The sequence below is a fragment of the Lepidochelys kempii genome, chromosome 1 (assembly GCF_965140265.1).
Source record: "Lepidochelys kempii isolate rLepKem1 chromosome 1, rLepKem1.hap2, whole genome shotgun sequence".
Lineage (NCBI taxonomy): Eukaryota > Metazoa > Chordata > Testudines > Cheloniidae > Lepidochelys > Lepidochelys kempii.
In genome coordinates, this window is record NC_133256.1 from 199,773,086 (window position 1) to 199,794,924 (window position 21,839).

Sequence of the window (21,839 nt, forward strand, 5' to 3'; positions counted from 1 at the left end):
TTGCGAGACCACAACAAGGACCTACAGAAGCTAAAGTTACGCATGGTCTCTCTGGCTTCTATTATTCCCTCCCTGGACCCCTCGATTTAGCAATTTTTCAAGGACACAGACGCTTCCTCCGGTTTATGGTGGGGCCCCACCACTACCAGTTTATGGTCCTCCCATTCTGCCTGACAACAGCACAGAGGGTGTTTACCAAGCGTATGTCAGTGGTAGCGGCTTACCTCAGGCACTGGGGTATCTAGATCTACCCCTGCCTCGACGACTGGCTCGTCAAGGGCGGCTCTGGGTCTCAAATCCGAACGGATTATGACATTCCCCTCTGGTGTTATCTGGACTTGTGATCTACTAGGTTACTCCAATCCTTGACTCTGGGAATCAGCCTTACCCCGCTCTGCTGTGAGAACCCCCACTCCTGGGCTGTTCACGCACAGCCTCTGGCATGTAAGCTGCTCCCAGCTACTTGCAACCGAATGACACTAGCCAATATCTCCAGTCCCAGACACAACCCTGGAAACCTCTGTCTTGTAGTGTCCGGTTATACCCGCTGGACACTGCAAGCTTATATAAGTTCATCAGTTTAACAAAGAAATTGATATGTACCAGACTTGTTATCACAAGGAGAGAGTCTGACATGCTTCAGACCAAACGCACTGCTTCAGGTAGAATAAACAAACAGATTGATTAACTACAAAGATAGATTTTAAGGGATTATAAGTCAAAGCACAACAAGTCAGAGTGGTTACCAAAATAAAATAAAATATAAGCACGCAGTTTAAACTCTTAACCCTATTAGACTGGGCAGCAACTAGAGTAAGCAGTTTTTCTCACCCCACTGGATATTGCACTCCTTAGTATAAAAGTTTGTTCCTTAAACCTGGGCCAATCTCCTGTGTTGGAGTCTTGTCTTCTTCTCAGTGTCCCTGTTGCTTGCTGCGGAGGTGGGGTCAGGAGAAGGGCCCAGCATGTGTCCAGTCTGTCTGTTTTATACCCTCAGTCCATGTGCTGGGGAGCACAAGTCCAGGCATGTCTGGGGGGCATTGCTGAGTCTCTCCAAGCAAGGCTGAGCAATTCCCCTGGTGGGGCCTCATGCAGGTGAGTCATTGCATTGTAGCTCCCTTGCTGGACAAGGGCTGCTGATGGGTTGTTTGACATCCCACCCGGGCATTGGTTACTTTCCTTGCTGTTGCCTCTGGGGAGCTAATATCTGGCTGATTCCCCAACTTACAGATTATTTTAGTAACCATCATACAACACAATTCTCATAACTTCATATGAATTAATGATACATATATATGGATAGAGCAGTGGTTCCCAAACTGGGGTTCGCAGAATGTTACAGGGGGCTCACCAGAAAAATTTCACTCATGGCGGCCAGAGGACCCCGGGCAGCAGGTGGGACCCGGTTGCAGGGCAGACAGCCCGAGCTCCAGGGAGAGCGGGGCAGGGCAGTTGGGGCTGACAGCCCGAGCCCTGCCCCTGTCAACGCGGGAGCCGGCAGCCCAAACCCAAGCGCTCCGCATGGGGCTGGCAGCCCGAGCCCTGGCGGTCAGCGGGACTGCAGCCCAAGCTCAGTGGAGCTCAGTTGACCGGGGCGGTCAACGGGGTCCAGCAGCAGGAGTCTCACAGAGTGTGGAGGAAATTCCAATAAATCCTGGAAATATTCATTTTTAGGAGGGGCTTCACGAGATTTCACAATTTAGTGAAAGGGGTTCACGGGCTGTTAAAGTTTAGGAACCACTGGGATACAGAAACAACTTTCAGCAGATCATGACCTTTTCCCTGATACCTTACAAGGTGTGCTTTATATGTAAGATCACGATTATATTAAAATGAGGAATATGGGGGTTACAGTACACTCCCCCAAGGTATAGAATATCATAGGGATGTCATGGTGCTTCAACCACATGCCACTCCCTGAGCCTACTGATGAACAACAAAAAGTTGACAGTGCCAGTGCAGAGGATGGAGCTCATCGGAGTGGTCCTCGACTCTACCTGCGCCAGAGCGTTCGTGCCACTGGAAAGATTCCACATGTTGGCGAACCTCATGGCGGAAGTCTCCATGTTCCCTCTGACTACAGCCAGGGTCTGTCTGCGCCTGCTGGGCCACATGGCAACATGCACTTTTGTGGTCCGCCATGCTGGCCCCTGCAACAATGGCTGGCGACGGTCTATTCCCAGTCCCACGACCCCCTTGAGAAGATTGTTACCATTCCCCAGGCGATACTTACCTCACTGAGATGGTGGACTGACCGCAGGACAGTCCTGGAAGGGGTTCCGTTTGACAACCCCCCTCACTCCGTTGAGTTGGTGTTGGACACCTTGGACCTCGGCTGGGGGGCACATCTCAGCAACCTCCAGACACAGGGGATGTGGTACCCGGAGGATGTGCAGTTACACGTAAACGTCAAAGAGCTCTGAGCAGTCTGGCTGGTGTGCGAAGTCTTCTTTCCCCACCTGTCGGGCAAGGTGGTATGAATTCTGATGGACAACAGAGCCTCGATGTTCTACATCAACAGGCAAGGGGAAGTGCGCTCGTCGGCTCTCTGTCAAGAGGCACTCCATATGTGCGACTTTCTGCATCAGCCACGAGATTCACCTGGAAGCTTGTTACTTTCCCGGCGTCAGGAATACGCTGGCAGACCAGCTTAGCAGGGACTTCTCCTCTCACCACAAGTGGTTGCTCCATACAGAGGTCACCTGCATGATCTTCCAAAGGTGGGAAACTCCCCAAGTGGACCTGTTCGCTACCAGACAGAACAGGAAATGCCACCGGTTTTGTTCTCGACAGGGTCTGACTCCCTCTCCGATGCCTTCGTCCTGTTGTGGTCAGGGAGCCTGATGTACGCGTTCCCTCCGATTCCACTCATCAGCAGGGTCCTGGTAAAGATCAAGAGAGATCAGGTGCAGGTTATCATGATCTCCCTGATGTGGCCTCTCCAGCACTGGTTTGGCATGCTCATGAGCCTGTCAGCAGCCCCTCCCTGGCCATGCCGAACTGACTGGATCTGCTGTCGCAGGGCCACAGTCGGCTCTTACACCTCAACCTCGGGTCCCTCTACCTCCCAGCGTGGATGCTGCGTGGCTGAACCCAGAGGAGCAGACCTGTTCGAAAGGAGTCCAACAGGTCCTCTTGGGAAGTAGGAAGCCCTCAGCCAGACTGACTTACCTGGCCAAGTGGACGAGGCTTTCCCGCTGGGCGTCCGACCGGGGCATCTCTCCCTTGTGTTTCTCCATACAGGCTGTCCTGGACTACCTGCTCCATTTGAGGAGCCAGCGCCTGGGCACTCTCTTCCATTAGAGTATATCTTGCAGCCATCTCCACTTTTCACCTGCTGATCCAAGGACAGATGGTGTTCTCCCCTGACTTATGAGGAGAGGCTGATGACTTGTGAGGAGAGGCTGAGGGAACTGGGATTGTTTAGTCTGCAGAAGAGAAGAATGAGGGGGGATTTGATAGCTGCTTTCAACTACATGAAAGGGGGTTCCAAAGAGGATGGATCTAGACTGTTCTCAGTGGTAGCTGATGACAGAACGAGGAGTAATGGTCTCAAGTTGCAGTGGGGAGGTTTAGGTTGGATATTAGGAAAAACTTTTTCACTAGGAGGGTGGTGAAACACTGGAATGCGTTACCTAGGGAGGGGGTGGAATCTCCTTAGATATTTTTAAGGTCAGGCTTGACAAAGCCCTGTCTGGGATGATTTAGTTGGGATTGGTCCTGCTTTGAGCAGGGGGTTGGACTAGATGACCTCCTGAGGTCCCTTCCAACCCTGATATTCTATGATTCTATGACATGACGGTCAGATTCATGAGAGGGCTGGAGAGACTCTTTCCTCAGGTATGGGCTCCTGTCCCGCAGTGGGATCTTAACTTGGTCCTCTCTAGGCTCACTGGCCCACCCTTTGAACCGCTGGGTTCCTGCTCCCTTTTCCACCTGTCATGGAAAGCCGCGTACCTGGTGGCGGTGACGTCGGCGAGACAGGTCTCGGAAATTAAGCCTCAACCCCGGAACTGCCGTACACCGTCTTCTACAAAGATAAGGTTCAGTTGCGGCCCCACCTGGCCTTCCTGCCAAAGGTGGTCTCCACCTTCCATATGAACCAGGACATCTTCCCCCCGGTGTTCTGTTTCAAACCGCACAAGACCAGTGAAGAGAGGTGTCTTCGTGCCCTGGACGTCCAGAGGGCCTGGGCTTTTTACTTAGAACGTACCAAGACTTTCCATAAATTGCCTCAACTTTTCATCGCTACAATGAGTCAGTTTAAATGACAGTATGGGTCTTATGGGCCTGAACCAAAACTCCTGTTCCATACAACCCTGAAGTTTGTGTTCTTTTCTAACTTTCATCCCTTCTGGATTTACCCTGGTTGATTGCCTGTGTCACTGACATATAGACACTGGACAGCTTTAGATTTTTTCAGTGCTGTTTATGCTTCTTTGATTCATTTGGGCTATATATCATGTAGCTTCTTGCAACATAAAGGGTTTTCTTGCATATTCATTTTCAGTAATTATGCAAGTGCCTTTAATTACAAATCTCGTGACATCCTATTCTCCCACTCAAGCCTGGCAACTTGGCACCCACAGGTTCTCAGCTCAAATTTCATTTTCTGACATCTCTGTTCTACTCTCAGTTAAAATGTTTATTTTTATCACGCTCCTATCAAAAGCCTTAAATTATCTGTCTAATTCCTTTCTTGCATGAGATAATGGTGTGTGTGTGTGTGTGTGTGTTTTCAGGGCTCTTGTGGGAAGGCATGTTTGGGGCCCTTGCTCCTGTTTGCTGTTAACTTGGGTTGAATGAGCTGAGCAGCTAGCTGGAGGTGAGGCTATGGATCTGACAAAAGTTGACTGTGAAAACCATCACTTTGGGTGAAATGCTGTTGCAACCTCTACATTTTTTACTCGGCAGCTAATTTGTGCATGTGTAGTGCAGCTTTCTCTCCCTTAGAAGGTTGGGAGGTAGTTCTTGAAGAATCCACTGTTTATACGAAGTATGATTTTTTCAGAAGCTTCACTTTCAAATCAAATTCTCCAAAATGCTCCAAAGCACTTCTTGTATCTCCCTTCTAAATTTCAACTTTCTAGCCCCAGCCATTCCGACTGTACTGCTGTGCAAAGAAAATGTCATTAGGTACATTTTTATAAAGAGGTGTCATAAATATAAAGGGAAGGGTAAACCCCTTTGAAATCCCTCCTGGCCAGGGGAAAGCTCCTCTCACCTGTAAAGGGTTAAGAAGCTAAAGGTAACCTCGCTGGCACCTGACCAAAATGACCAATGAGGAGACAAGATACTTTCAAAAGCTGGGAGGAGGGAGAGAAACAAAGGGTCTGTGTGTCTGTCATATGCTGGGTTTTCTGCCGGGGATAGACCAGGAATGGAGTCTTAGAACTTTTAGTAAGTAATCTAGCTAGGTATGTGTTAGATTATGATTTCTTTAAATGGCTGAGAAAAGAATTGTGCTGAATAGAATAACTAATTCTGTCTGTGTATCTTTTTTGTAACTTAAGGTTTTGCCTAGAGGGGTTCTCTATGTTTTTGAATCTAATTACCCTGTAAGATATCTACCATCCTGATTTTACAGGGGGGATTTCTTTATTTCAATTTACCTCTATTTTTATTAAAAGTCTTCTTGTAAGAAAACTGAATGCTTTTTCATTGTTCTCAGATCCAAGGGTTTGGGTCTGTGGTCACCTGTGCAAATTGGTGAGGCTTTTTATCCAACATTTCCCAGGAAAGGGGGGGGGTGCAAGTGTTGGGAGGATTGTTCATTGTTCTTAAGATCCAAGGGTCTGGGTCTGTAGTCACCTAGACAAATTGGTGAGGCTTTTGACCAAACCTTGTCCAGGAAGTGGGGTGCAAGGTTTTGGGAAGTATTTTGGGGGAAAAGACGCGTCCAAACAGCTCTTCCCCAGTAACCAGTATTAGTTTGGTGGTGGTAGCGGCCAATCCAAGGACAATGGGTGGAATATTTTGTACCTTGGGGAAGTTTTGACCTAAGCTGGTAAAGATAAGCTTAGGAGGTTTTTCACGCAGGTCCCCACATCTGTACCCTAGAGTTCAGAGTGGGGGAGGAACCTTGACAAGAGGAAAGTATATTTTCTCTCATTCTCAAAAGTGCCCTAACCATTTTTGCTCATGCGCTCTTTGATCATTGGGCTGATGCCAGAACTGTAGAATTACAGCCCCAAAGGTGACAATGCCAGAAAATTATGAGGAAATGAAGAAAGGGAGGTAAGAAAGGAAATAGTCTGGTAACCTTAACTATAGCTTTCAGTGGAGCTCCAACTGTAACACACACACAAAGCACGTAATAAAATAATCTCAAGTGAAAATTGCTTCTGTGAACCTAAGATGTATGCACTAGAGAGGTTGCTCCCTGGGTGTGAACTTGTAATCTGTCTGTGCACCCCCATCTTTCCAACCAAGACACCCTCGGATTCCTTTCTAACTCACATCTCAGTGACTTGCTGACTCAAGGACCCCCATGTGACTCTTTTAGCAAGCTCAGCACAATCTGCCTTGCTGCCTGTCTTGAAAATCTTTCAATACAAACTTTTGCCACGTTCTCTCTGGCTAGTGGGGGAAAAAATTATAAGACTTATTGCTGCCACTCTGTGTTCCTACTTTGTACAGTCCCTGAAGTGCATCTAGAAGAGAAGAGCAGACAGTTTAACTCTCTCTTCTTATCTGCATTTGCCTTTTTAGTTGCCATTTACACGCTGCTCAGGTTTTAAAATCTTGGTTTAAGAGCTGTTCCCAAGGGACCTAATAGCAGCTTAATCAGAATCCATCTGCACAGCACTTGCATCTGTGAAATATTAATGCAGCCAGGGATTGATTAATTTATTTCCATAAAACCAGAACTCTGTGAAAAGAACTGACTCGAATTCTGGGATATTAATGTACAGCCCTGCAATGATAATAGAGTTTGCTGGAGTTTTCTTTTAGGGATGTATAGATTAGTCAGAGCAGAGTGTATGAGAAGGAGTGAGAACAATGGGGATGTCATGCTGTGAAGCTATAATGGAGAAAAATACACTTGATAAGTTCTATAGCAGATCAAACTGTTCAAAATTATTGTGACTGACTGAAGTCAGAAAGGGGGGACTTTTAAGAGCACTGGAACAAAAACAACGAATCCAAGACTTTGTGGTCGAGGACAGTGTTGCCAGCCCCAGAGATCACAGGATTGGCTTAAATATCAAGAGATTTAAAAAATTACTACATGTTGTTGTTTTTTGTTTGCCTTCTGGTTCCCTTGTCTTTAGGGTTTCTGTTTTCAAAGTTTTCTCAGTAACCACAAAGGCTAGAAACTTTTTTCTTTTTAAATGAAACCTGAAACTTCTCCCATAATCACATGCTTCCAGGAGTTGGGACTTTAAGAAAAATGCCAAATATGGTGAAACTCATGATCAAATCATGAGAGCTGGCAAGACTGAATTGATTCCCCAGTTCGTTCTTTCTTTCTTTCTTCCTTCCTTTCTTTCTTTCTCTGAATGCTAAAGCTTAAGATGTAAGGTGACTGGCAAGATATAAACTTCACTTCAGTGACTGGCAAGATATAAACTTTGGGGCAAATTTTCCACATGCTGACAACTGGCTTCCCTTTTTCACAGGAGAGACGCTGATCAATTGTACCTCTAATTGTTTGATTTGCACCTGCAAAAGGGAGGGCCACCCTTTTGAACAGACGACCATTCAGCCTTGGTGACAGATGTCTAATTGACAACTCTGGAGACTGAAGTTCCCTGCTTATCCCACAGAACAGGTAGTGGCACAAGCTTGTCCAAAACCTCGTTCCAGCATGCTTTCTACCCTGACCAAGGGGACCCACTCTCATAGTGAAAAAGGGAGTTCAGTCTCTGCCTGTCATTCACTCCTTTACCTCTGTGCTGAGAATGCCGAGAAAGGGGCCAATTGTGGCAGTGTTTGTGGTGTGATTGCTTGAGCACTGGGCACTTGACTCAGACAAGAAAAATGACAGACTATTGAACAGCCATCAGCTGGTAACAGCTTTAAATTGCTACTAATGTGGGCTGGACATGAATCCGTTATCTATTAGTGAAAGGCACTATACGCTAGTACCAGTCACCGGTGCCATCCATTCCCCAAACTGGGGACTCTCTTATTCCCTCCAGGTTGTTTTGACTGGACACTGTACTCAGATGGAATGAAGAGTCTCCATCAACAAATGTACTGATTGGTTGGTGCAAAAATACACCACTCTAGTGGGGCTCATATGATGAGTGAAGAACACACATTTTGGGTGCTTGTGCAGTTTCTTTACTCTGGACAGAATCCCTTTGAGAGTAGGATGGAGTGGTTATATTGAAGAAAGGTTTTATTAGAAGCAGAGATAGTAAGGGTAGTAAATTGGCAGTTGATTCAATATTATAGATAAGTAAGATACTTCTGTGTCTGATTTCTATAATTCATTAAATAGATTGATAGCTCCTTGGTGCGGGGACTATGTCTCCTTCAGTGTTCTATGCACTGTGAAATACACTGGTGCTAAGCAAATTGGAATATAAGATTTGCCATATTGGATTAGACCAACAGCCCATCTACTTCAGTATTTGACAGTACCTTTATTATAGGCAATGCAGGTAATGTTGCCTTTAGTTACTTTCCATTATATTCCTTGTTAGTTGCTTATAACCGTGCCAAACTTTGCCATTTGGGCTGAGATTTTTCATGCTAGGTGCCTGCCTCAAACTGATTTTTTTTTTTAAAGTTTCAGCTAAAACAGTTAAGCTCTTTCCAAGCACAAGCTTAAGGAAAAATAAGGTGTTTTTTTTTTGGTTGGTTGGTTTTTTTGCCCATGTTAAAAAAAGCTTTGTCAAGGTTCCTTCCCCACTCTGAACTCTAGGGTACAAATGTGGGGACCTGCATAAAAGACTCCCCAAAACTTATTTTTACCAGCTTAGATTAAAAACTTCCTCAAGGTACAAACTTTGCCTTGTCCTTGAAACCTATGCTGCCACCACCAAGCGTATTAAACAAAGAACAGGGAAAGAGCCCACTTGGAGACATCTTCCCTCCCAAAATATCCCCCCAAGCCCTACACCCCCTTTCCTGGGTAAGGCTTGATAAAACTCCTCACCAATTTGCATAGGTGAACACAGACCCAAACCCTTGGATCTGAAGAACAATGAAAAAGGAATCAGGATCTTAAAAGAAGAATTTTAATCAAAGAAAAAGTAAAAGAATCACCTCTGTAAAATCAGGATGGTAAATACCTTACAGGGTAATCAGATTCAAAACATAGAGAATCCCTCTAGGCAAAACCTTAAGTTACAAAAAGACACAAAAACAGGAATATACATTCCATTCAACACAGCTATTTTACCAGCCATTAAACAAAAGAAAATCTAACACATTTCTAGCTAGATTGCTTACTAACTTTTTACAGGAGTTCTGAAGAGCATTCCTGATCTGTTCCCGGCAAAAGCATCACACACACACACAGACAGACAGACAGACAGAGCCTTTGTTCCCCCCCCTCCCCACCTGAGCTTTGAAGGTAACTTGTTTCCTAATTGGTCATTTTGGTCAGGTGCCAGTGAGGTTGTCTTAGCTTCTTAACCCTTTACAGGTGAAAGGGTTTTGCCTCTGGCCAGGAGGGATTTTATAGTTCTGTATACAGAAAGGTGGTGACCCTTCCCTTTATATTTATGACAAGCTTCAACAATCATTTTGCTGAGGAATGCAAGCCCTAATGTCCAGGATGTGAATTTTCCTGGTCCTGTGAGAATTTGCCCAAATTTGGCCAAGGTGTGACCCTCTGAAAAATGTGTTTGCACATGCTCAGTAGAGACTTGTTATGAGTTTGCAGCCAACTTCTCTGAAGATTCTATCTGCACTGGGCATGCTCCAGCCCCATACAAGCCTTATGAGCCAACAGGACTGTGTATGCGCCATCTCCGCAAATATTATGTGATCATGTAATTAAAGACTGTATCATAATTCATACACATGTGGGGGAGGGGTGGCGGAAATTCAGGTTGTATAGGCAATCTTAATTCTGAAATTCCCAACTTTGGAGTGCTTCACTTTGCAACCTTCATGTCTCTTTACGGTAGTTTTTTTCAGATGTAATTATCTATATTAAAGCAAACCTTCCAAAGCCCCAACTGAAGTCATGATCCCATTGTGCTAGGTACTGTACACATAGTAAGAGACGGTCCTTTCTCCAAAGACCTTAAACAGTCAAGACATACAAAGATTAGCTGAAAGGAAGTAGTATCCTTCCAGTTTTACAAATGGTGGTAGAGCAATTAAGTGACATGTCCAAGGTTGCATAGAAAGTCTGGGGGAGAAATTGAATGCCATTCTCCTGAGTCCCAGTCAATACTTTAACCACAAGGCTATACTTCCTCTGAGTAGCAGGTGCTTTAGAGGAAGGAGTACAGCCGCTGTGATGGACAATTATGCAATAACATACCAATTTGGGACGTTTCTTCCGAATGTAGGTCAGTCAGTTTGACTTGTGCCCTGAAGCTTAAATCTTGATATCAATTATAAATGTTTATCCTAGCTAGGATAACTGGGGATGGCACACTTGCTCTGCAGATAAATATCTAATTCTTGCTTGAATCCTACTAAGCAGTTTGTCTGAAAAATATCTGGCGGCCATGAGTTCCACATGTCAATTACATGTTTGTAAGGAAAGTTTCACTTTGTTAAAATTGTTGCCTTTTGGTTTCATTGAGCATTGTCTTGTTCTTGTAAGACTATAATATCAGTAATGAGAAACAATAAATTCGTACCTGGTGGGGAGGTGGGGCTGTTGATGGAATGAAGAGAAATCAAGCAGTTCAAGTTGCATTTACTGACAGAAAAGTTTTGCTAGGCCCACAATATATTTATAACCCAAAGTAAGTGTTTGTGTGTTACAGGTCCCAGTTTAGGTCTGACTTGCAGAGGATATGCATCTATTACAGTTGACTCTTTAGTTATAGCAACTCATGTGTTTGTCTCTTGAGGTCCCTGGTTGAATCCCTGGTGTGGAACCATAGGGTAGTGAAAAATCTATAATTCTTAACAGATCAGAATTTTACCTGAAGATGCAACAGAGAAAAAATGCAGAGAAGGGTGAAATGGGAGAGGTAGGTGAGACTATTGTGTTGGTGAGAGGTGGCAGAGGGGCTATGGAGGAAGCTGCATGGGGCAGTGAGGAAGGTGGCACAGTGAAGCTGAGTGGGGCAGTATCTGCACCTTAATGTAAGTGTCATGCAGAAAGAGTGACAATAAAACATATTCTTAGTCTGAGTCAATCGAAGAATTGCCTGGAAGCTTTCTTGGTAACTGATGGACCTCAAACAATACATTGAACCAGTTTGTTGAAAGTGAGAAGGCAGAGCCTCCTGGATATGAGACTGCTGTCTGGAGTGAGAATGGATGTAATCAGGCTCTGGACATATATTAGAAAGTGAGTTCTCACTTTGCAGATTCATCATGGTATTTGACATTCCCTTGCTCCTCTTTCTCTCCCCTTAGTCTCATAGGTTTATTACTGCAATGACAAATGCTGGATTTATCTCTGATAGTGGCTAAGGACATTTTAGAGATAAACTTTTGCTTTTTCGATGAACTGCTTTCCTTTGAACAGCTTCTACCCACTGCTTTCTTGCACAGAGACACTGGGGACACCATGTGGCCATGAAGAGAACTGCAAAATGTGAAGTTCAAGTTCAGACAGATAAATAGAAGCATGATATGGGCATACACAGGCCAGTCTGTTGCTCCCCCACCAGCAGTGTAATCCTAATCCATTTCACTCCCAGGCAGATTTACCACATGGTATAGTCATTAACACCAAGCTCTACATCCACCACTACTCACAGCAGAAGGAACTATATTGAAGTCAGTAGAGAAGTGCTTGCTAACACCAGGGCTGAATTGGTTCCACAGAGTGAAGCTGGACCTATAGCAAGGGTGGCCAAACTTACTGAGCCTCCAAGCCACATACAACAATTTTAAGAAGTTCGAGAGCCTGGGCTTCTGCCCCATAGGAGGCACCTGCTGGAGCTCGGGGCTTCAATCTCGCTCCTGCTTAAAACCTTGAGCCCACGGGGCTGAAGCCTCGAAACCCTCCTCCCTGCTGGGCAGAACCCCTACCCTGCTGCAAGGCAGAGGTCCCGAGCTCCTCCCCCCCCCCCCCCAAGTCTGGTAAGTGAAGAATGGGGTTGGGTCGGGGTCAGGCTCTGCAAGCTGCACTTTAACTGTAAAAGAGCCACGTGTGACTCACAAGCCACAGTTTGGCCATACCTGTCCTATGGAGTCACAGGCACAGCCTCTCTTCCCGCCCCAGTCCCAGAGCACAGCTCTCTCCATGCAGAGAGCATGAGCTGCCTGTTGAGCTTGGTGAGAAACAAAAAATAGTGTTGCCCCAGGAATGTATTTAAATTGTACACAGTAGCTCCCCGGAGTGAATTCCTGAGGAGGACAAGAAATATCTTAGTCTGTGTTCCTCTTATGAGATGACACTGCCTCCGAGGGCTTAAAAGCAGCCTGGTTAAGGCTGGTGAAAATTGCTTCTCATTGCAAAACAATGAGACCTGGAGAATAGCATAGTTAAGACTGAAGCTGGCTAACCGTTTTCAGCATTTTTTTGTGTGTATTTGGTTTCATGTGGAACTTTCACTTTATTTAACAATTGAAACACTCTCTTAAGGCTTTTTCTCACTAAAAGTTGATGGCACCTCTGCTCAACATTAAGTCCAGTTTAATGAAGGTTTTTTTTTGCCTGGCACTCTGGTACAAAGTTGGCTGCCTATGCTCAGCAGCAGGCAAGGACTGGAGTGTACAAGAGCAAGAATAAGGTGCATGCACATTGCTGTGTATGACCCTGCACTAGCATAGCAGAGGATGCTGCAGATCACGCGTTATGATTCACTGGCAGAGCTATGTGGGAGCTCAGGATTGCAAAAGCAGGAAGTGTTGGAGGTCAGAATGGAGGTTCATTGACAAATCTGTGTGGGGAGCTCAGGACTGGAACACCAGGGTGTACTGCAAGGCAGGAGAGAGGGGCATTGGCAGAGCTGGGTGGGGAGCCCAGGGCTGGAATGGCAGGGGTTGCAGCAGGTCAGGATTGAGAGTCATTGGCAGAGATAGTGTTTGGGATGGGGGAAGCTTCCATATGCACTTGTCCACATAATACCTGGCAGTGCAACTGTTGCCCGCTCTTCAAACTCACTGAAGTAAAAGACATCATAAAATTATGGAGGATGGAATGTTTCGTACGGCTGTTCACTCTAGGGATGTGCATGGGAATGTGCCATTCTCATTCACTGTACGGATGGCTCCTTTTGTATACATGATAAAGGGCCTGATCGTGAAGTAGATGCAGCCGTGTGTTCCGTATGGGGGTGTGTGCACACCGGAGCCAGAGAGCTTTGCCTAGCAGTACCCACCGGGGCAGCACTCATACCCTGCAGCCGTAGCTCCTCCCCTGATTGTAAAAGGGCAGCGCTGCCTTGATCCCTCTCAGTTCTTTTTCGTCACCTGTGGCTAGAATCGGAGCTTGGTGTGTTGTCTTCGCCTCATGTTTTCACACTCAGATTTCTGAGAACTCTTCTTGTATATCGTAGTAGTAGTACCTTAGGTGAGGTTTAAGTCTTAGTTGGCTGCCCTGTGTGATGCCCTCACCAGGGTTCAAGCATTGCCCATCATGTAGGGGGGACCACCCCAACAGCGACCCCCACGTGAGGTGCTTGTCATGTCTTTGCAAGGGACATGTTAAAGAGAGGTGCTCCATCTGCAAGTCATTCACCAAGAGGACTCAGGTGATGAGAGACTTGCAGCTGAAGTAGCACCTTCTGCAGAAGACAACGATAACGTTGCCCTGCAAGGACTCCCTTGCAAGTCCTGGTGTAGGGGGCATTCTGGGAATGGGGCCATGGAATACAGCATTGCAGAGGTTGTAGGCAGTGCTGTGGCCCATAGGAAAACCTCAGGAAGGTTGCTGTAACTTGGATGGGCCCCGATCCAATATCCAGAGGATGCAAGCCACCCCTCTCCCTGGGCTGAAAATTCTCAGTTCTGATGTTTTGTTTGGTCCATTCTGAAGGCAAGCAATGTGTTCTTAAGAAGTATGTTTATGACCCTCATGGCATACATCATTCATAAATCCACCATAGCCTGTGCTTGTATAGCATCTGAGCCGATGACCCCGCTAACCATCACTTTGTTTGCACGTGGTGTGGAGCCCCAGGAAAAGCAATGCCCTGTGAATTTCCACATAAACCCAGGCCAAAGGCCAACACTGATCATGTTTTTTTGTTGGCTTCTGCATTATTTGGCTCTGACAAGTTAACAAAAATAGGTTTCTTGGTTCAGCTACAAGTGGAAACATGTTTTTCCGAAGTTACTACTTACATTCTAAGTTGTCGTCGCCACAGGAAACCAGAGCCCTGTTTAGATCGCTCTGGTGGTTAGTTGATAAACCTATCTTTAAAGTGCTCACAACACCAGGCAAAAACCAGAATTGAAGATGGAAGGTCACCAAGTTCCTGAACGTATTTGGAAGTTGCAGGGCCTGTTTCTTCCCTCTGGCTTCTCAGAAGCATTTAGGACATTCAGAGGTGGAAACAGGTGGACATTCAGTGTTTACACCCTGAAGAGGTCAGGCACCACTGGGCTCAGACAAGTTTTTCACTCCAGGTAGGTCAGACCATTTCAGAAAAGCTGTTTGGATCACACTAGTGGTCCAACTAGTCCAGTATTGTGTGTTTGACAAAAAACCAAAACATAGTAATGCCTGTGTTCATAAAAACTACCCTGCTAAAACAAAACATTACACTGCACACACAATTCTCTTCCTGAGGGAAGAGAACAAATCACATGTAACAGATATTAGTCATGTCACTTAATGCACTGATGGAAGGTGCTCAGATACTATGGTGAGCTACAGAGAATAGACAGAGGACAGTCCCAGAGAGGCTTCAGGAGAAGGCGCAAGAAACTTTGTATTGCAGAATTGTAGAATAATTTGCCCTTAGAGGAAGCTTCTTTCTAACCTGAGACAGTAGCTGGCTGGTGTCCTGATGCAGGAGAGTTTTTATATCCCTTATACATTGTTTTTCCAGGTGACTGTAGCCATGTATGTTCTCATTAGCCATATAAACGTCTAATCTTTTTTTTAATCCTGCTAAGCTTCTGGCTGCAATGATACCTGGTGCCAATGAATTACACAGGATAATTACCTGGTATGTAAAAGAATGTTTGTTCCCTTTTTTCAGTGTTGGTCGCTTTTTAACATCATCAAATGTTGCCTATATGAGAGAAGATAAATAGGAGCACACACCAGTCATTATTTTATATACTTCTTATTTGGGACCTGTACTTGCACCAATTAAAGGCAGTATTTGACCAAATAATGAGAGATATTTTTTTGCCTCCCTAATGGATACCTCTGCATTGTTTGTATAGTTATAAAAATGAGTTTGTGTAGCTTTAAATCTTTATTTCTTAGTACAACAAAGGACCACAGATCTGCTACAATGGGTACTTGAGCGTGCATCCAGCTTGGGGGCAGAACCAGACCTGTCAGTCACTGAAAGCAGGGGAAGCCCTGGCCCCGAAGGTCCCTCCAGTTTTCTCTGCCTCCCCAGTGGTTGGTGGCTCAGCCAGGCCTCATAGACTTTAAGGTCAGAAGGGACCATCATGATCATCTAGTCTGACCTCCTGCACATCGCAGGCCACAGAACCTCACCGCCCACTGCTTTAATAGACCCCTAACTTCTGGCTGAGTTACTGAAGTCCTCAAATCATGGTTCAATGACTTCAAATTACAGAGAATTCACCATTTACACTAGTTTAAACCTGCAAGTGACCCATGTCCCATGCTGCGGAGGAAGGCAAAAAAAACACCGGGTCTCTGCTAATCTGACCCCAGGGGAAAATTCCTTCCTGACCCCAAATATGGTGATCAATTAGACCCTGAGCATGTAGGTAAAACCCACCAGCCCGATACCCTTGCTCAGAGCTTTTTCTGAGGGAAATTCTAAACTTTTTTCAACTTTCTATCAGTTTGGTTCAATGATGTGTGCATCTAATTCCTAGCCATGCTCCAGGGCTTCCTTTGCCTGTCCAATCAGCTCTTCTTCCCCTCTGAGGCATTTGCAGCAGCTGGTGCTTCAGGGAGTGAGTTGGGCCAAGAAAAGCCAGAGCCAAAAGGGAGAGTCTACGTTTCCTGCTGCCCCCGATCCAGTATTTCCAGTAATCCCCTCTGCATCTCTCTATCTCATCCCTTGGCAGAGATCTAGGTCCAGTTGTATAGTCTCTGCTCCCTCAACTGAAGAATGTAGAAGATCAGATTTTTTTGAGGGGGACTTCCCATTCAGTTGAGGGAATGCATACCATTGAGGTCACAGAGCACTGTGCCATCCAAGAATCACCAATCTCTGTTCTGGTGGTAACAATCAACATGTCTGATGGGGTTTTCATAAATCACTAGGAAGAACATGATTGGCCCCATCCCATAGACAAATTTTCCTGTCCGGGGCAGAGCAAAGTTTCCTATTGCTGTATTTACTGTCCACCAACGGGGTGATGAACACCAAGGCCAGCATGGCAATGTTGGATTAGTAGAGTGGCTCTGACATCCAGAAATCTCTCACTGATTGTAAATTAATTTGGTGGGACATGAGGTGATGAATGACCTCTCACAGATCTGCGCAAAGTCCCTGCTACGTGTCTTCCCACCTTTTCCACTGCTCCCCAGGACAATACAAGAGATAGGAACGAGAGCGCAGTAGTGATCCTGTTTATGCCTTTCTGACTGAAGAGGCTATGACTCCCGGGCCTGATTGATGTAGCACTGGCGATGTCATCTCTGTCTCACAGAAGAGATCTACTATTGCAAGACCTATCTTCCATGTGGGACCAAACAGGTTTAAAACAAATACTTGTGAGAAGTGATTATTGCTCTAATGGATCCCAAAAGAAAGGTCAACAAATAGAACTTGTTCTGCTGGCTGGTGCAAAGTCCACAGTTTAAAGAACATGTTGCACCAGTGAAACATAGCCTTTAGTTCTGTCATGAGGGCCTTGTTGTGGGTGTATAAGAGTATCCAAGCAAAAAGGGTCAAGTTTCAGTAGCATGATGTTCTCAGCATGTTCAAGAAGAGGACGTTTTGTACAAATCCCAACAATTTAAATGCTTCCTTAATGTGTCAGCCCTTATTCCACTCCCGCCTGGTTATAAAATGCAACAGTGGAAACTCATTCTGCTCCCTGCAGGACTATCCAGATTGGATTCCTGCAGAAAGTCTCATTCTATTTCTATCCATCCAAAGGCTATTGCCGCCAATCAGATTATGTTGTTTTGTTTTGTTTTTTGAGTTGTGAACTTTCTCTAAGGAGACCAAGTATTTTATGTTTAATTCACACAGGTAGTCTTCAAAATTGTCATAGCATTCATTCCCTAATTAATTCAAGACCTATTCAGTTAAGCATCAAAGCCCAGTCCTCAGTAGCACTGACAACCTCAGGTGGAGTAGTCATGTCTCCTGTATTGAGATCTGCTAGACAACTGCATGGCCGTCAGTATTTAAATTCACTAAATTCTGCATATTACTCATCCAATATCAGGTGTGTGTGTGCAGGCAGATGTCTTCTTAGCACAGCTTAGTGTCCAGAGGAAGATGGAGAATATACATAATACCCCACATTTTGGGTATTCATATTTAAAGCGTGATCCTGCTTCCTAACCTGGAGGCACAAGTCAGGACAAAATAAATAAAGTTCAAATGCAAAAAAATTAAAATCCTACACCTGAATTATAATGTTGTCATGTGGGTAAAGGCCACACAACATCTTGAGAGTAATAAAAGCAGTCAAGTCAAGTTAGAGATCACATTCAATAGCAACTTTGTATATATATGCATGGTGCTCACTTATTTAAAGAGCATATAGAAAAATAACCAACCAGAAAGAAAAATTTAAGTATGGGGAGTGATGAAATTATACAGATTCCAAAGAGAGAGAGAGAGTCCTTGCAATGACAGAGGGTGGAGGAGCACATGTGGTAGTTCTTGATTTTATATTACAGTAGTGCCCAAGACCCCAACCAGGATCAGGTCCCCATTGTGCTAGGCACTGTACAAACACATAGTGAAAGACAGTCACTGCCTCAAAGAGCTAACAGTCTAAATAAGCAAGTCAAAGGATTGGAAGGGAAGGAAAGACAAAATGTGACTGGCTTAATGTCACAGACCAGTTCAGTGGCAGAACGAGGAACAAAATTACTGCTCAATGGCTTGGTGCTTTTCCTTTGGAGTCACACCGCAGAATCACACCCACAAAAATTGGAGACAAGTTTTTTGACTTAAAAAAAGGTGTTAAAATTCATGCCCTAAATCAGTTCCACTGAATCTTAAAGCCCTTAGCAGTGTTGGTTGAAGTCATAAGGAGAGACCTCTTCAAGGGTGAGTGTTTTACTATTGGCAGCAGGCAAGACTCCAGAAGTGGGATATGTTCTCGTTCAGTTTATCAGACCCTGTGTTTTTGGAGATTTATGTGCTGTGACATAGGACAAGGAAGTTGTCTTAATCTTTGGAAGTCCCTGGCCAGTTTGTGCCGCGTTGGAATGTCAGGATTAAAATGCAGAGTCTGAGCTGTGCTAAGATCTGAGCTAGCAGCAGCGCTGTTGACAACATTTTGTTAGTGGCCGAGAACTGGAAGAGGAGAAGTGCTGTTGCTCACGGCATGCAGAGCTGTGCAGGGAGCCCAAGATTGGAACGGCAGGGTGTGTGCTCTTGGTGAAGACTGAGGTGCATTGGCACGTCTGTGTTTTATATGGTGCTTTAGGATATAGGGCCAGATTTCCTCTTGCAATCTGGTCCTTTTACTCTGCTCTGGCAGCAAAAGAGGCTGGAAATTGACTGTATCTTCCCAGCTGATAATTCCCCCCAGTGTGGAGGAATCCTCAGCTAGGCTCTTACACTCTACCACTCCTAGGCACAGTGTGGGTCTAAGAGCAGGAGGAGAGAAGACCAGTGCTGGTGCATTCCAGCTATTCTCAGATAGCCCCTTGCGGCCTGTTACCAGCCCTGGGCTGAGAACCAGGAAGATGTAACTGGCTCCTTGGAGGCCCTGCTCTCCCACCCTGCATTTCACAGAAAGTGGGAACAGAAGAGAGGCCCATAGTCTCTGCATACAAATGATCAGGCCCACTGAATCAATATGGAAGACTTCACTCTGTGAGAAACCATCTCTCCCATAGATTTCGTTGGTGGCCCATTTGCCAGATTCTCCATGTGGCTCTAATGGCTACTGGAAATCCAGGTGCTAGCAAGGAGACTACATGGCTATTCCTAAGGATGGCCCACCAACAGCCAGCACTCCAAGCCCCGCACTGTCCTCTAAGCTGAGTCTAGCTCCTGAAAACCAAGTAAGCCAGCCAAACTGCTCCACACTTGATGGCTGCAGAAGCAAGTGCATGAAGCTCAGCAGCACAATGACGAAATGTAAAGAAGAGTCTGAACGTGTATCTAGGGTTCATTGGAATGTGGTAGGAACATTTCTGATGTCAGCAGCACATGCTTGTGCTGTCCTCTGAAGTGCAAAGAACATTCTGCTTCTACAGAAGGACCAACACACATGCTGCGAGAATATAAGTGTAGAGGGTTGTGGTTATGATACTAAATCTGAGATGATCTTTCCAGTGTAACCTCTAATTTTCAATTACGTGTAACTTCCCCACCCACCCACGTCAAATGACCTTTTGGGCTAAAATTTCTCTCACACAGTCTCAATTCATAGGGGAACCTTTGTGTGGAGAAGTTTCATATGTTAGTTCATTTCTTTTTTTTTTTTTAATTTTCCAAATGTGTGGAGGGGGATGGAGCAGGTGTTGTGGAAGTCAGGAACGTATCTAATGATGTAGTTATCAAATGAAGGTTTTTCCTTACTGGGAAAGAATTGTTTTTGGCTAGAAATTTAACCAGAAGTCTCTGCCTCTAAGAACAGCCTGGCTGCCTGGCTGCTGATCTAAGGGAGAAGCTGGTTTTCCCTGTCAGCCATAGTTCTATGTGAGGTCTGTAAGCAAAAATGTGATGTCTGACCAACTCCTTTTCCTTGGGAGGGAGATCAGTGCTTGGTACATTCCAGGTTCTTTGCTTTGCTGTGTGTCCATTCTGGGCCTCTCCAGCCACCTGGCAGCACTTGGGGAGGGAGACCACAGCCTCCACTGTGCTTCTGACCTTTTGTGGCCTACTTGTTACCCACTCCTGCTGCTGCTGCTGTTTCCAGGGTCAGGGTAAGTTTCTCTCTCAAAGCTGCCAGCCAATAAATGTCTCAACTAATAGCCCCATTCAGGCAATTTTAAATAAAAAGAGGTTTTTATTGGCAACTGTACAGAAATGGAGCATGGTGGGTAGGGAGCTAGATTATTTGCTTCCTTTGTGCTGTTGTGGTGTAAGGCTGTGGTAATACAGTGATGAATCAGGTCAAGGGTTGTCAACTGTCTAATCATACAAACCCAAACCCCCTTGCCCCGAGGCCCTGCCCTTGCCCTGCCCCTTCTCCGACACCCTGCCCCCACTTACTCCATCCCCCCTCCCTCCTTTGCTTGATCTCCCGCACCCTCACTCACTTTCACTGGGCTGGGGCAGGGGGTTGGAGGGTGGGGTCGAGGGGTTCAGAGTGTGGGAGGGGGCTCTGGGCTGAGCCTGGGGCAGAGGTTTGGGGTGCCGGAGGGTTTGCGGGCTCTGAGAGGGAGTTTGAGTGTAGGAGGAGACTCGGGTGTGGGAGGGGGCTGGGGTAGGGAGTTGGGGTACAGGAGGGGATGCAGGCTTTGGGAAGGAGTTTGGGTTCAGGAGGAGGCTCAGGGTTGGGGCAGGGTCTTGGGGTGCAGGCTCTGGCCAGGCGGTACTGCCGGACTTTTAGCAGCCTAAAATCTCCCAGAATGGTTTAAGTAGCCCCCGGGAGATCGAGCCCAATTCCGGAAGACTCCTGGCCAATCTGGGAGGGTGGCAACCCTAATCAGGTCCTAAATCTCAGGGCATTGAAACTGGTGTTATCTCCATGTCAAGGTGAGTCAGGTGTAAAGAGGTGTCAGTTACACCAATTTAAAGAAGATGTATTTATACCAACTTAAATCCCCTCTAAATTCTTTGTTCACCTCTGAATTCAGCTTGTTAAGCATGCTTTTATGAGCATGAAGCTGGAGATGAGAAATGGTCCTCCCCCAGCAGTGAAGACTCTCACCTTCCTTTTTTTTTTCAGTCTGTGAATACAGAAAGCGGCAAAGTGAGAGAAGAGTGGGAAAATCTGCCGTTAAGGCCTGTGGCCAGAAAGCTTTCAGGACAGAACAAATCAGTCCTGCCTCTGTCCTCTAACCCTGAGAAGTCTTGGAGATGGGGAAGATCTAGAACTACCTGAGACACTATGGGATCTCACTTGTACACACTCTCTCTCTCTGAAGCAGTAAAAAATAACTGGCAAAGACATGAGGTTGATTGAATGGCAAAAGCAATCTAGACAAGCAGCCTGCATGGCCATGTCATTCAGCCATTCTGTACTACAGTAGAGTACAGCTGAATGACATAGAATCATAGACTATCAGGGTTGGAAGGGACCTCAGGAGGTCATCTAGTCCAACCCCCTGCTCAAAGCAGGACCAAGCCCCAAGACATGGGCATGCAGACAGCAGACTACAGTTGAAACTCCTTGGCTGTTTTGTTGGCAGCTAGAGTTGGAATATGCTGCTGATAAACTTCAGAGAATGATGATCTATCAGACTCACAAATCTTTTTTCTATCAAGACTTCCTGCAGCAAGAAAATTGGGTCTGCTGATTATTTTATTTCTTAAAAAGTGGCCTGCTCT